The sequence below is a fragment of the Cryptotermes secundus genome, unplaced genomic scaffold (genome assembly GCF_002891405.2).
Source record: "Cryptotermes secundus unplaced genomic scaffold, Csec_1.0 scaffold812, whole genome shotgun sequence".
In the NCBI taxonomy this organism is placed as follows: Eukaryota; Metazoa; Arthropoda; class Insecta; order Blattodea; family Kalotermitidae; genus Cryptotermes; species Cryptotermes secundus.
The window spans coordinates 301,021-315,678 of NW_019731993.1; the positions used below are offsets into that span (position 1 = coordinate 301,021).

Consider the following 14,658-nt stretch of genomic DNA (forward strand, 5'->3'; position numbering starts at 1 on the left):
ACATACCAGTTCATTACACGACAGATCGAATTATGCATGACAGGATCTCAGTTCAGATCTCAAAAGTCTTGAATCAACCCCCTGAAGCCTATATAAAACTTCAGTTCTTATCTACGATTACAATGGCTTGGCGGTATAAAGAGAATGGATAAAATGAGGTGGCCGAGAAAGGCACTAGAATTAATATTTTAAGGAAAGAGGTCCACGGGAACCTACAGAAGGACGGTTCAGCCACATGCTGGGCCATGAGACAGCGAGGAAAGACCTAGAAAGTATTCGAAATAGGAAGGCTATGGAAAGAAAACAGAAAGTGTAGGCTTTTCGTACATCGACCAATATAAAATAGAAACAATGCTAGAGAAAGGAGAAGGAAGTGGAGTTCCTACTCACAGAAAACACACCAAGTCGTCATTACAAATACCACTCAGTGCTGTTTGGGGGAAAGAGTCATTGCTTATTCTGAAAATCATAGATAATTATAAACATAATTTACGGGTTATAAGCATTCATTTTAATGGATAAGTCCGATACATGTATTTCTTCGGACCAAAGAGAAAGAACAGTAATGATGCTGATTCAACTTCACAGCAACAATGCAATCTAAACTCTTGCATTCTGAGCACAAGAAATGGTACGTCAAATTATTACTCGTCTTTCTAAAAATATCTTCTTTTTTTTTGCGTTCCAACAATGCAACTAGCCCGAGACTAACGAGCATTTCTCTTCTGACTTAAACTACTACTTCTAGAACTAAACTTCTAAGACTATGCCCACCGGTGTGTCCCAGAATCTGGTGTCTCGAGCACATTGTTGTCGCACTAGTTCAAGCGGCTTGAGTCTGCATCTCGTTGTTTTCACTAACGCGCACTTACACTTACACTACACTAATTCAAACGGCTTGAGCTTCTGAGTCTTCTCGCTGTCCTTTTGTCAAGAAATCTCTGTCCACATGGAATGTGTGACTAACCTCAACATGTATAGCACATGCATATGTTGACAATAAAGGAATTTTAAAAATTCATAGGAAAAAATGTTGGGTAATAAAGACGGGCAACGAAAAAACAGGTCTCTTCTTCCATGTCTTTAAGAGGAAGAAAATCTTGATGTTGGGACGCCATTAAACAAAACATTGTCGTAATTACTTCTTATTTTTACAGTGATCTGAGGCTCAATAACGTGAACTGCCGAGCAGAATGAAGACGGTGGACACCGGACAGATTGGTTTAGAGGTAACACTTTATGCTTGTTTTCTGGAGGTGCTCGGTTCATATCTCGGCCGAGATATGGATTCCCCAGACTGAGGGTTTTCATGGTTCTTCTCAATCCCTCTAGGCAAAGGCTGGGGAAGTGCCCTGATGAGGCTACGACTGCTTCTTTATAAGGTATTTGCAACTCTTCTTTCATCTATCATTCTACCATCCGACTCCATAGTCTCAATAATGGAAAAGCATCGTTAATAATCCGTGAAGAAAATATATAGTGAGCTTTCGATAAATAACATCTCCTTCAAAATCTCGAATGTCTGTTATTCCTTTTGGTAATAAACCTCCGTTGCCTGTAGTCGGCAAGCGAACTATACCGACCGAGCGACCGTCGCTTGTCGGCGAAATTAGTGCCAACTTTAGCGGATAGATGGTGTGGCGTGGTCAGTGCAACGAATCCCCATGGCCGTTAATCTCGGTTTTCTATACCGGATCTTTTGGTAATAATATACTGGGATAAAGGGAGAAGTAGAAAAACTGCACAACTCCAATTGTAACAGTCTGGACTTTGAAGTCCATGAGGGGCTATGCTACAAGCCGGAAGGTCGCGGGTTCAAGTGCCGATGAGGTCATTCGATTTTTTTCAATTGACCTAATCCTTCCAGCCGCACTATGGCCCTGAGGTTCACTCAGCTTCTAAGAGAAATGACTACCAGGAATTAATTAAATAATTTTCCTGGGAGTAAAGCGCGGCCAGCGCGTAGGGCTGACAACCTTACCGCCATCTTTGAGCCGATTGTCTAGATAATGTGCGGGCCTCAACGTCTCACAACCCTATGGGCCTTCACGGCCTGGTACAGGAATAGCTTCACACCAAATACAAGTTGTCATAAATATTCTAAATACCAAATGAAGAGATGCAGTAGTGTGTGGATTTTATATTTATGTTGAGACTGAATTATTAATTGAGATTTAATATGAAATTATATCTTATTATAATCTGTTGAAAATTGTTTTGAAGACAAGAGATCCATTTCAGTGGAGGCTGGATGGATTCCCTCGCCGGAACTCGAAAACCAGCTCCTTATGTCAACAGGTTTAAAAATGTGATCTTCTGGGTTTCGGCACCGTATAGTCTTTTAGTTACATACTATGTCTTCGGGAAGCACGCTGCTTCCATATTCAAGGTCGAAGTGATTAATCACGTTGGTATTCGCCTACAAGAGTAAATGATGTCATAGTCTGGGAGACCACAATCTGAACATTCGCCATAACGAAAACACGAACAAGCATAGATCTGTTAATTTACTTTGTTGCCACTAATGCAGTGGTACGGTTTTTATAAGTAGTTGCCAGCTAAAATGCAGAAAATGGTGAGAGCTGTACAAATAAACACCATGGATAGTGCACAGTGTAAATTTGTATCATATATAATACGACTCGTTGACTTTCTGGACATTATCAAACTTTCAGTTTTTCTTTTTTCTTAAAAGATAAGATAAATGCAATTTATTTTATTTTATTTTCAATAACTGTGTTACACACGATACACGACTACGTAATGCACTTGATTTTTCTCTCCTCTTGCTCCCATTTTGGAGCAAAGGGCTGATTTCTCAATTTCATGATCATTTTACAGACGGTAGGACTCCTTGGATGGGTGATCAGTCCGTCACATTACGTAATGCACTTACTTACTTACTCATGGAGCTGAGCCCTTCTGGAGGAGCAGCCAATTCTGCAGCTACTCCAGAACTTCCTACCATTTTATGGAACCCGAAGGTTCATTACCGTATTCACAAGAGCCCTCTACTGGTCCATATCCTGAGCCAGATCAATCCAATCCATACCATCCCATACTATTTCTCTAAGACCCATTCTAATATTGTCCACCCACCTACGCCTTGGTCTTCCCAGTGGTCTCTTTCCTTCTGGCTTTCCCATCAATATCCTATACGCATTCCTCGTCTCCCCCATTCGTGCTACATGCACTGCCCACCTCATCCTCCTTGACTTGATCAGTATAAATTACAAAACGCACAATGCTTGGTATTTGCTTATGCAGTTGTCATCATTTTCTCCATTTTAGCTGTCCACAATTTTATTTTTTTATTGTCTTATATTTTCTTTTAAGAAAAGAAAGAGAAACAGGACGATGGATGTCCAAAAAGTCAATAATTGTATGAATGTACCATTGTCACAAACTTGTATCATATATTTTGTCCGAGCGTTAATCCTCCTAACTGTGATGGGTATGAACCAGAGGGAAGCACCGGATTTGCGTAGGGGCCGGAGTGAGGTAAATCCATTGTACTAAAGTATCATGACTAAGAGATTACTGAAATGCCTTAAATATATGCGTCATAGGTCAATGTCTTGCACAACTCACTCTTACATGATGCATCAGAATGCAGAGCACATGTTTCTTAACATCTCAAAATGAAGACAATTGTTTCATCATTATTCTTGTTATTACTGCTGCAGTTCGTTTGTTTCTGTTATTTTCATTACCGTTCCTACCGAAGTGACAAAGCCCGAGACTGTTAATTGGGAGGTGCCCGGTGTAAATTGCTGCCGGTACGCGGTAGCACTATGCTACCAGCCGGAAGGTCGAGTGTCCGACTCCTGATGAGGTCACTGAATTTTTCAATTGACTTAATCCTTCCAGCCTCACTATGGCCCTGGAGTCGACTCAGCCGCTAACAGAAATGAGTATCAAGAATCCTCCTGGAGTGTAAAGGGCGGCCGGAGCGTAAAGCTGACAACCTCACCGTCATCTGTGACCCGACTGTCTAGAAAATATGAGAGCCTCGACGTCTCAGAAACCTATAGGCCTCCTGGCCTGTTACAGAGGTAGCTTTACCTTTACGTGTTTTTCTTTGAGTGAGATTTTCGTGGTTTTATTAAGTTCTTCCATGCACATGCCGGGAAAGTACCTTAAGTTAGGCCATGACTGATATCTGCCACACACTTTCCAATTCATTATTGACTGATCATATTATCACTCAACACTATATAGACCGAGCTACTGCCAGCGTCGTAAATAAACGTGGACAGACGGATGGGCAGACAGAGATATGGCGAAGCTCACAGGCGAATTTCTGCAACATCTTGTTGGCAAAAGCGCAGAAACATCATTAACCCAGAACGATGATATTACAAGCGAACAGAAAGGCGGACACAAAAAAACTCCGTGGTTTTAGTCCGCAACCGAGCTATACCGACCGAGCGACCGCCGCTTGTCGGCGAAGTTAGTGCCAACTTTAGCGGATAGAGGGTGTCACGTGGTCAGCGCAACTAATCTCCACGGCCGTTAATTTCGGTTTTCTAGACCGGAGCCGCTATTTCCTTGAAATAGCTCCTCAATTATCATCACGCGGCTGAGTGGGCCCCGTTCCAGACCCACTACTTCTCAGAAAAATGTGATAGCGCCGGGAACCGAACCCGGACCTCTGGATCTGTAGCCAGGAGCTCTAACCACTAGACCACAGACACTGTCCGAAAGGCGGACACGAAACAATTAATTTGCTTTTTTACACTAGGATCGTGGGTTCGAATTCCACTCAAGGCATGGATGTCTGTGTTTGTGTTGAATGTATGAATAAATGTATGAGGGGTAGGCCTCCTCGGCCCTTTCACCGCGACCTACAGTGGTCTATTGTGCTTCTGTGTTTAAGTTAGTTAGCGGCCTTGCGATCGGCTGATCCCCCGTCCAAGGAGTCCTACCGACTGTGTAATATTAAGACAGTGAAATGAAACGAAGCGTTTCACGGATGCCCTATGCTCCAAGTTGGGGCAACAGGAATAGAAGAAGTAGAAGAAGAAGACAAAAGCTCCTTAAATAAGCGGAACACACTCTCTGTGCACTTACTGACGGAGGAACTCCTGGGCAGAGGAGCGCAGCTTCTCTGATATGAAACGTGCCTAAATATCGGACCGGTTTCCCCTAGTCGTCAACTCCCCCCCCCCAACCCATACCTTTCCACTACACCAAGAATACTCACCTGTCAGTTCGGTATAACGACCTTACCTCTGTCCGTACGAAGTCCCTGCCTTCACTGAATTAGGTTCAGAAATTCCGTATTGAAACATCTATCACCACAAACTTTTTAAACTTAAGACCGAAATATAAGAAACTAGAAGCCCGTCTAGTGTTTTGTATACTATTGAACACTGTCACTTACCCTAAAAAAAAACACAGATCGAGAACAGGGTCCAGAGAGAAAATAAAATTAAAAAGGGATCTTACTGAAAGAGGCTGTGAAGTTGGAAGGAGGATGGCCCTAGCTCAGGAATGTATCCAATTACGAGCTTTCGTATTAGCGGTACTGAAACTGCGGGTTCTGCCAGCAGACATTAATTAGTTACTAAGATGAATTTTATAGAAATGGATGCAGGGATGAGAGGTACATAGAACTGACTCACGATCGAGTTCATTGGCACGTGAATTTTATAGAAATGGGATGCAGGGATGAGATACATAGAACTGACTCACGATCTAGTCCAATGGCAGGTGAATTTTATAGAAATGGGATGCAGGGATGAGATACATAGAACTGACTCACAATCTAATCCAATGGCAGGTGAATTTTATAGAAATGGGATGCAGGGATGAGGGGTACATAGAACTGACTCACGATCGAGTCCAATGGCAGGTGAATTTTATAGAAATGGGGTGCAGGGATGAGATACATAGAACTGACTCACGATCGAGTCCAGTGGCAGGTGAATTTTATAGAAATGGGATGCAGGGATGAGAGATACACAGAACTGACTCATGATCTAGTCCAATGGCAGGCTGTGATATTAGCGGTGGTTTATTTTCAGCTGTCAGAAATGCGGCAACGAACTGAATATCTTAAGGAGGTAGTCTGGATGTCCTGATTTCGAATCCCGGTCCGGAGCGTGGCTATCCTTATTGAGATTTAAGAATGACGTCTTCTGGGATGTGGCGCCGTGTTGATATTGTATAAACGGACGTTTCGGAGGAAGGTATCGCCTCCATCTTCAGGGTATAAGAAAAAAAGAAAATTCCGTGAGCGAGGAACCAGCTTGAGCAGGTAGCTGCTGGTGGTTTATACAATATCTACACCTCTCCACATCCCAGAAGACGGCATTCTTCATAGTCACCGCCGTGAAAACCTCAAATCTTACTTATTGAGGCTGTTTATGGTTTCTCTCAGTTCCTTCAGGTAAATGTTAGAACAATTCTTCAAAAAGGCCACAAGGCTTCCCTCCACTTTGTCATTTCATTCGACGCTACATACGAGTAACCTACGCATTTAAGGCCGCGCCATAGCTCAAGCTGTTAGTCGCTGGCTTACCATCGCGGCGGTCCGGTTTCGATCCTAGGTCTGGTCAAGTGGGATTTGTGGTAGACAAAGTGGCGCTGGGGCAGGTTTTCTCCGAGTACTTCGGTTTCCCCTGCCAATCTTCATTCCACCAATTACTCCACAATCACCCTCACCTATCATCTGGGGCTGGTACAATAGGCCAGAAGTGGACGCAGTACAAGGGACTTAGTCCCGCCCCACTAGCATTAAAAAAACTATGCATTTCAAAAGCGTCGTTAAATAACTCATGAACAAAATAAATATAACATAAATATGAGTTCTGAGGTTCTCAAGTGGGTGAATGATATAATTGGAGTCTTCGGATATTTGACTTTATGTAGTCTGATAAAAGGTTTTCTACCCTGAAAATGGAGACATCAGGTTCCTCCTGAACGTTGGTAGCTTTCTACCAGACTATACAGCTTCACATTCCAGAAGACAGTAACCGTCATTACAAGACGAAGTTTAGGTATCCTATACTGAAACCACGAAGCCATGAGATATCAGTAAAGTGACAGACAGGACAGAGACGGATGCAAAATGCTGAGTTCCAGGCACGCAGCTTTCAAATATTTCTCTTGGCTGCCATGTCCACAACGACTGTGGGGCCTAACAGATCTCTATGAAAACAGTACCAGGAGGTCTTACATAAGTATTAAGGCAGCTGGAACATAAAGGTAATCAACTCCGATTAATGAAGATCGCGGGTTCAAGTCCCGTTGAGGTCAGTGGATTTTTTTTCAGTTGACCTAATCCTTCCAGCCGCACTAGGCCCTGGGGTTTACTCAGCCTCTAACAGAAATGAGTATCAGGAATCAATTAAATATTTTTCCTGGGGAGTAAAGCGTGGCCGGCGCGTAGGGCTGACAACCTTACCGCCATCTCTGAGCCGATTGTCTAGCTAAGGCATGTCAAACTCAACTTGTACAGAGGGCCACCTCAGCCCTATAAATAATAGTCCAGGGCCGCACATCAAAATAGAAATATACATTAGATTTTGATACACGGAAATTTTATTCTATTTATTATTTAGGAATAATTTCAATATAATTACCTAAAGTCACATATCTTACAGTTTTAAAAAGCAAGAGAATGCCATTTTTGACAAGTATCAAACAGCTTCTCAATATGTAAAAAGAGAGATTACACAAGAAATTATGTTAGAAATAGCAAAACATTGAATTTCCTGCAGCCTGCTAATTTATGTCTGCGTGAGACTCCTTGTCTTCTGGTCTGTTGGAAAATTGTCTTTACAAAAAATATTTCTACTAAAATGTTAATATTGATTTTAATATCAATTAGCTCTAAAAGTTCAGGGGCCGCCCTTTGTGGCTCTGGGGGCCGCATGTTTGACACGGCTGTTCTAGATAATGTGGGAACCTCAATGTCTCACAACCCTATGGGCCTTCACGGCCTGATACAAGGATAGCTTTACTTACTTTTACCGAAATCAAGTATGAATCAAGGTTTACCTCTGCACCCTATGTCTGTAGACCATATAATTAGCCGAAACAGAGAAGTGTTTGTTGGTTTGTCGCTATGTAGTTTCCGTGGAATATAAAAATAATTTAAGTCAGTAACGATTAAACCAAAACTAGCAGCAACAAATGGCAGTGTTTCAGTAGGTACTGAGTCTTATTCTTTGTTCAGGTGAGAGTTCTTGAGTTCTCAACGGGCATTATACAGTACTAGTACATCTTTATGGCCCTGTATTTAGGGAAAGGAAAAAATTTACATTGACCAGTCATTTTCATACAACTGCTACCCTGGACAGGATCGACGTAGTTGTACGTGACTGAACAATGACTTCTTTTACCCTCCCGCATACTTAACAGAACTGTAAATCCTTCAAGGTTTCACAAAAAACAGCATTCTTTCTGGCCACTTTCAGTACCAATAATTATATCGAGGGGTAATCCTTCCAACTGGTAACGGAGGTCAGACTAGCAACTTACCACGGTCAAATATATTGCTCAGATTTACAGATAGAACAGTTATTAGTCACGAATTGCGCTTGATCCGTATGTGTGAATAGCAAGAGATAAATCTTCTAAAGGGAGAAGTTCTGAAGAAGGCACAAAAGATGCAGAGATACCACTTCTGAAGAAACCAGGCCCAGGGCCCAAAGCAGACGCGAGAAAGGGAACAATTCGAGAATGGAATAAAGTTGTACACAGAAACATATTTCCATGCTTTCTTTCTGGAAAATAAGCTCCTGACTGCTGAAAAGTCATACAGTGATCTGGGTTATGGCATTATGTTATGCCTTACCAGATGCGATAAGAATATGAACTTTTACGGCAGATAAAATTTTATATATTCGTGATTTATTTCTGTAGTCTAGTGATTTTCTGAGAGTCTAGATTTTCTGAGAGGTAGTGGGTCTGGAACGGGGACACTCAGCCTCGTGAGGATAATTGAGGAGATATTTCAAGGAAATAGCGGCTCCGGTCTAGAAAACCGAGATTAACGGCCGTGGGGATCCGTTGCGCTGACCACATGACACCTTCTATCTGCATAAGTTGGCACTAACTTCGCCGACAAGCAGCGGTCGCTCGGTCGGTATAGTTCGCTTGTGGACTGCAGGCCACGGAGTTTGTGACTTATTTAAGGTGATGTCAGTAACTCATATCATACGTGTAATAACTGAATAACAACAAATAATTAATTGGAAATGATACAGAAGGAAACAGTCGTTGCCTAGTTTAAGGCACCATCCTGGCATTTGCCTGGAGAGACCTAATAAAACCATGAAAATCCTCGGCCTAGCTTCTTATAGGGCACATCCCCCCCCCCAAAAAATCTGTAACGTTATCGCTTGAGGCAGCTTACTAGTTTACACCTCATCGTAACCCAGAAAAAAGACCTCACACTTCATACCGGAGAATCAGGCTGACCTTACGGAAGCCTTATGAATTTATAATCCAGCTTACTTTCTATGCTCACAAAGACAGCCTCAATATGGATGTTGCAACAGAGGAAATGCATTCCCCATTGTCTTTCTCTGAAATTTTGGTTACCTCGCTGAACATGACGTCCGTTTACTGCAGATACAAATCCTTGCTTTAAAGCGAATACATACGTCACGCTGCATAAAGATAAATTATTTATCTTTATATTTAATTAAACGTTCAATGGAAACTTTCACAGCTGTGAGTGTCAAGATTATAGCCTTCTGGAACGTGAAGTCATGTACACTGCTAAGGTAAAAAGGTAAAGCTGTCCCTGTGACAGGCCATGGAGGCCCATAGGGTTGTGAGACGTCGAGGCTCCCACATTTTCTAGACAGTCGGCTCAGAGATAATGTGAGGTTGTCAGCCTTAAGCGTCGGCCGCCCTTTACCCCCAGGAAGATTCCTGGTACTCATTTCTGTTAGAGGCCCCAGGGCCATAGAGAGGCTGGAAGGATTACGTCCATTAAAAAAATCCAGTGGCTTATCGGGAATCAAACCCGCGACCTTCCGGCTTGTAGCATAGTGCTTCAACCAACTACACCACCGCATGTCCCCACGTAGACTGGTAGAGAGGTGAAAATATTTCTTCTGCCCTGAAGATACAAACAGTGTATTTACCCTAAAACAGCCTAACACAGACTAAACGACGTCTCCCAGAGGACCTCAGTTATACCTAAAAATGTTTCAAATAGGAGCTGTAGATCTTCCTATTTCCGTCCGAAATTCTTTGCTTGAAATGTTAGCAGATTTTACGTAAACAGATAATGTTTTTGAGCTTCACATAATGGGCTGTTACACTGTACCAAAATGAAACATAACTGGGTCAAAATTCGCCCTACAGTGTACAGTACAGACGTCGCTAAATACCAATTTTAATCGAAATCAGCTCAGTAGTGTCGGATATTAAAGCAATAATCTAGTCATAATCTTTAAAATTTCTCTTAACTTCAAGAAGAGAGCCGGGATAGCTCAGTCGATATATCAACCAACTACCGGCTGGACGACCGAGGGGTTGGAGTCCTAGTCCCGGTAGGGTCACAAATTTTCTCTTTTCCACGTCGTCCAGATAGGCTCTGGGGCTCACCCAACCTCGTGTCCAATGGGTACCGGGAGCTGACCACTCACCTCCAGCTTCCAGCCGCACTATGGCCCTGGGGTCGACTCAGCCTCTAACAGAAATGAGTACCGGGAATTAATTAAATAATTTTCCTGGGGAGTATAGCGCGGCCGGTGCGTAAGGCTGACAACCTTACCGCCATCTGTGAGCCGATTGTCTAGATAATGTGGGACCCTCAGCGTCTCACAACCCTATGGGCCTTCACGGCCTGGTACAGGAATAGCTTTACTTTACTTTTACCTTAACTTCAAGAAGGCATACCGTATCACCGCTACGTACATCGGCCAGCTATTCATATTACGGTCGCTATGTGCTTCGTGACCCTAGCAAAATCCACAAAAAAATACCGATAGAGAAAGTGCCCAGTTAGTGGACGTTAAAGCACGAGATATACGTAATTACAGCAGTGCTGTAGAACGTTGTAAACTTCCAAATGGTCATTAGCAGGGCCCGGATTTTGATGACCTGAATATATTTAAAAAATGACCGAAGAAATCCACAAAAATTACCTAAAATATGACTCAAAAATGTAATATACAGGGCCCGGATTTTTATGACCTGAAAATATTCAAAAAATTATCTATAAAATAACCGAAAAAAAAATCCAGAAAAATGCCCTAAAGAGAAAAGAAAGAAAAATAGCTTCCATGTTATTCACATTTCAGAAAACATATGAAGAAAAATTCCCTAAAATGGGCAAAAATGACAATAAATACCCTTAAGAGTAAAAAATTTACCAAAAAATTACCCCAAAAATGAAAAAATGACCTTAAACCTAAAAATGTCAAAAAATGACAAAAATTACCTATAAAATTTACATTTCTGTAACCAGCAGCTCATATCCGAGATTTATATATTTAAGAGCATCGCATAGGATACAAGGAAAAAAAGATGACATGTCATCAAAATCCGGGCCCTGGTCATTAGAAATGTATGCGCTACATGCTCGTCACAAATGTGCCAGAATTGTTAGTTGCAGAGCGTAGCAAGGCATGAAAACAAGGACTTTGGAATTACGTCTACTTGTTTCAACCGAACAAGTTCAACAATGCTATATACATATATTGGCCGACTTATTCATTATTAGGGTCTAGTTGATTGTTATGCATTGTATACACGAAATGAATACAACCAATGAAAGATCATGTCCATCAATAAGTCTGTCCGCATGTTCAGCGTTATAGCATTAACAGCCAATGACAGACATACTGAGTGAGATTACGGTCTTCTGGGACTTGCCGCCGCGTAGTTTGGTAAATAAATATCAAGGTATAGGAGGAAACCCCTGCTGCCATGTTCAGGGTATGGGGAATATGATGTAAAACAGTTCTGTAGATTGGTAGAAACGTTTCATACTAAACTGCTGCCTCAATCGTCAGGGTAGACAAGGAATGTGCCGTCGTGTAGTTTGGTAGATGGGTATCAACGTTTCAGAAGAACGTGCTAACTCCATCTTCAGGCTGAATATGGGGCACATGGCTCTTCCGGATATTGGAATCATCTACCAAATTACACGGCGCCATAATCCAGTTATGGCCATGAGAGTTTCAAAACTCACACGGTAAAGGTAAGGTTATCCCTGGACTCCATTAAATAAACACCACTCTAAGAAGACGTAAGGGGGAGTGGATATATAGCTCAACAATTATTAATCTCGGCATTACATGGTGGAGAGTGGTCAGCTTCACGACCCGGCCGCTTTACTCCCAAGAAAAGAAACCCCCTGTACCCATAGTAGAGAAGACTGTATGGGCCCCAGAGCCGGTCTAGATGTTATAAAGAAAAGTATCTCGCCCCTGCAGGGAATCGAATCCCGACTCCTCAGCCGTCAAACCCCTAGCCTAGTCGCAACGCTGCGATATTTCGTGTCCTTTAGCATCTACAGGGAAGCAAGTTAATGTCTTATGTAATTGTACCGAATAAACTGATGCTTGATTAGAGTTGATTTTGCAGAATAGTGATGTATACAGATTTGCGTGCCTGTAGAAGAGTGCTCGAAAGGTACGAAATAATGATTGATCAACATTTTTTCTATACGTTTCGAAAACTCTGTGAATTTAACATCCGTCTCCTAAAAGTCGGTATGGTTAGCACATGCCAGTCATTAATTTGTAGTTACAGATTAACAGTATTAAGATTATAATGTGATTATTGGATAAACTTCTAAATATACACAACTAATTGCATGTGGCAGAATCCTTTTTCAAAAGCTATCAGTTAATCATTAATGTCAGGACCGAAGAGAGATGAAGTGAGAGGAGGTTGGAGAAAACTGCACAATGAGGAGCTTCATAACTTGTACTCTTCTCCAAGTATAATTAGAATGATCAAGTCAAGGAGGATGAGGTGAGCAGGGCATGTAGCACGAATGGGAGAGACGAGGAATGCATATACGGTATTGGTAGGAAAGCCAGAAGGAAAGAGATCACTGGGAAGACCAAGGCATAGGTGGGTGGCCAATATTAAAATGGAGCTTAGAGAGATAGGATGGGATGGGATGGATTGGATAAATCTGGCTCGGGATAGGGACCAGTGGAGGGTTCTTGTGAACACGGTAATGAACCTTCGGGTTCCATAAAATGCTGGGAAGTTCTTGAGTAGCTGCAGAATTGGCGGCTCCTCCAGAAGGGCTTAGTTCCATTAGTAAGTAACAGTTAATCACTGAGTCAAAAAAACTCCCCCCCCCCCTTTGTGGAACCCCAAATTTCATTACTGTTCACAAGAGCCCGCCACTGGTTTCTATTCGTAGCCGCATGGATAGAGTCCATATCCACTTAACCGATTCTTTTAACAGAGTCATTTTAATGTTATCCTCTCATCTATGTCCAGGTCTTGAAAGTGGTTCACTTCCTTCGGTTTGTCCGCTCGAAACTTTTATGTACTTTGCTCCCCTCTCATGCGTGCCACATTCATCGCCCATCATATTCTCGCTGTTTTGAGCGCCCTAATAAAATTTAACGATGGATATAAAATGACAAAGTTCCTCATTATGTAAATTTCTCCGGCCTTTTGTTGTTTCTCCCCCTCTTCACGCTTAAATATCTTCCCCAGCACCCTGTTCTCAAACACCCTCAGTCTATGTTCTTTCCTTGTGAGAGACCAAGTTTCACACTCGTACACAGCTGGAAAAATTATATATATTATTTGTATTTTAATCTTTACTTCTTTGGACGGCAGACTGAATGACAACTGATTCTAAACTTAACGGTAGCAAGCATTCCTCCCACTTAATCTGCTCTGTAATTTCTTCGTGATGCAGTTTTGATTTGTTCGTTATGCTCCCAGATAAGTGAGGTCTGGCAAGTAACATAGCGTTAAACTGAATAAACACAGCAATTGTGGGCTTTCTTTTATCGATTTCTAACAAAATGGATTAGTCAGTTTCGAAATACGGAATCTGTTAATGTGGAATGACCGGATGGCTGTCAATAACTGAATGAGACACGGGTAGAACCATGGCGCTATATCTTCAGGATCCTGGATGCTGCGACTTGTGGTTAGGTAGCTTCTCTCGGTAAGCCAAGCGACGTGGCCAACGGCTCCCCCCACATTCCACTCAAGATAGAAAGAGAAAGACAGAGAAAGGAAAACAACTTCTCACCTGGAATTTGGTTCGAAGGTGAACTCATATTTTTTAATCCAAGCTTGTTGAGTAACTAGTCATCAGGTGTCATTCACTTTCATTTCTAGCTTATACACACTCACTTCGATCTGTATTCATTCACAATGCAAACACACGCAAATTACATGAGCACAGTTTTATGATATTAATTATGTTTGGTTAGCGGTCTCAGTAACAAAACAAACTTGGCGCGCCTGCGAGCTCACACAGCGCTCTTACAACAAGCGTTTCGCGTCGTCTCGACAGCAGCGACTGCTGAAATAGCATCTACAAGGATTAACGGTCAGCCTCCGGTAACTGTTCGTTAAATTTGGGCAATATGGCCGCGGTGACGTCACAAAGCGTTATACCTGCCATCTCTACGCAGACGTACCCTAACTAAATGAGAAATGGCCACCAGCACTGACAGCATGATCAATAAAATAGAATGC

General features: G+C 42.2%; 1 protein-coding gene across 1 annotated transcript in view; it reads right to left on the bottom strand.

Moving 5' to 3' along the window:
- The window catches only part of LOC111867465, a 68,912-nt gene extending 54,398 nt beyond the window's left edge, over positions 1 to 14,514 (bottom strand). The window contains exon 1 of the mRNA XM_023857358.2: positions 14,207 to 14,514. The gene's annotated coding sequence lies outside the window, so the exon portion shown is untranslated. The remainder of the gene's footprint in view (positions 1 to 14,206) is intronic.
- Positions 14,515 to 14,658: the final 144 nt, after the last annotated feature.